This window comes from Chiloscyllium plagiosum, unplaced genomic scaffold (assembly GCF_004010195.1).
Source record: "Chiloscyllium plagiosum isolate BGI_BamShark_2017 unplaced genomic scaffold, ASM401019v2 scaf_12095, whole genome shotgun sequence".
Classification (NCBI taxonomy): Eukaryota; Metazoa; Chordata; class Chondrichthyes; order Orectolobiformes; family Hemiscylliidae; genus Chiloscyllium; species Chiloscyllium plagiosum.
In genome coordinates this window covers 17,040-18,240 of record NW_025210061.1, presented here as the reverse complement: position 1 = coordinate 18,240, position 1,201 = coordinate 17,040, and positions in this window count along the sequence as shown.

Genomic DNA, 1,201 nt, shown 5'->3' with positions numbered 1-1,201 from the left:
AGGTGAGGTGCATTATCCATGGGAAATGCAGGGTTACAAGGATAAGGTTGGGGGATGTTTCTGCGTGGGATGATCTTTGGAGGGTCGGTGTGGACTTGTTTGACTGAATGGCCTGTTTCCACACTGTGGGGATTCTATGATTCAATGAAAATTATTGCCAATGACCCTGCTAATTTCTTCCTTGTCTCGTTCAATAGCCTGAAATACGTTTCACCCACCCTGGGCAGAAGTGAAGTCGGAGCGCAGAGGCTGTTGGGAAGGTGGGTGCGTGTTATTTCAGTACGTGTGTTGTAGGCCCCAGGTCCTACACAGTAGGGCCTCTCCCACCCTCCTCCTCTAACATAAATTAAAAGTCCACAGACTTGCAGCAAAACACAGGGGTCGAGGGAAGTTCCTGTTGAGAAAAGTGCGGGTCTTTGGCTCAGGAGTCTTCGACAAAGAAGTTGAGAGAAGTAATTACGCCACAGTTGAAGAAGGTGAAGACATGACAGCCAAGCTGATTCAGTGTACTGCGTGCATGATGTGGGAGGTCAGGGACTCTGGTGTGTCTGGCTCATCTAACTGTGGAAAGTGGGTACACATTCAGCTTCTGACAGAGCATATTGCAGCACTGAAGAAAGAACTAGATGACCTCAGGCTCATCCAAGAGAACGAGAATTTTCTGGACAGGACCTTCAGCGAGGTCATTACACTGAGCATACCAGAAGAGAGTAAAAGGGAGTAGACGATGAGGAAGGCAGAGAGGAGACAAGTGCAAGAGACCCCGGGGGAAGTACTTGTCAGGAACAGGTTGAATCTCTTGGAAACTGTAGAGACAGACATCACTACTCCGAGAGGCGGTCAGGTCTGCCAATCAGAAATTGGCGTGGAGGCAGAGCCGAGGAGTCAGACATCACACAGAGCCGTGGTAATAGGGGACTCCATAGTGAGAGGGACTGAAAGGGGTTTCTGCAGCAACAGGCAGGATTTGAGGATGGTATGTTGCCTTCCTGGTGCCAGGATTAAGGACATCACAGACACAGTGCAGGAAATCCACAAGGGCGAAGGTGAAGAGCCAGAGGTGGTGGTACATGTCGGCACAAATGATGTCGGGAAGAAGAGGAGGAACATACTACAGCGGGACTTCGGAGAACTAGGAAGAAGGCTGAAAAGCAGGACGTCCAAGGTGGTTATCTCCGGTTTGCTTCCAGTTCCTCGGGCT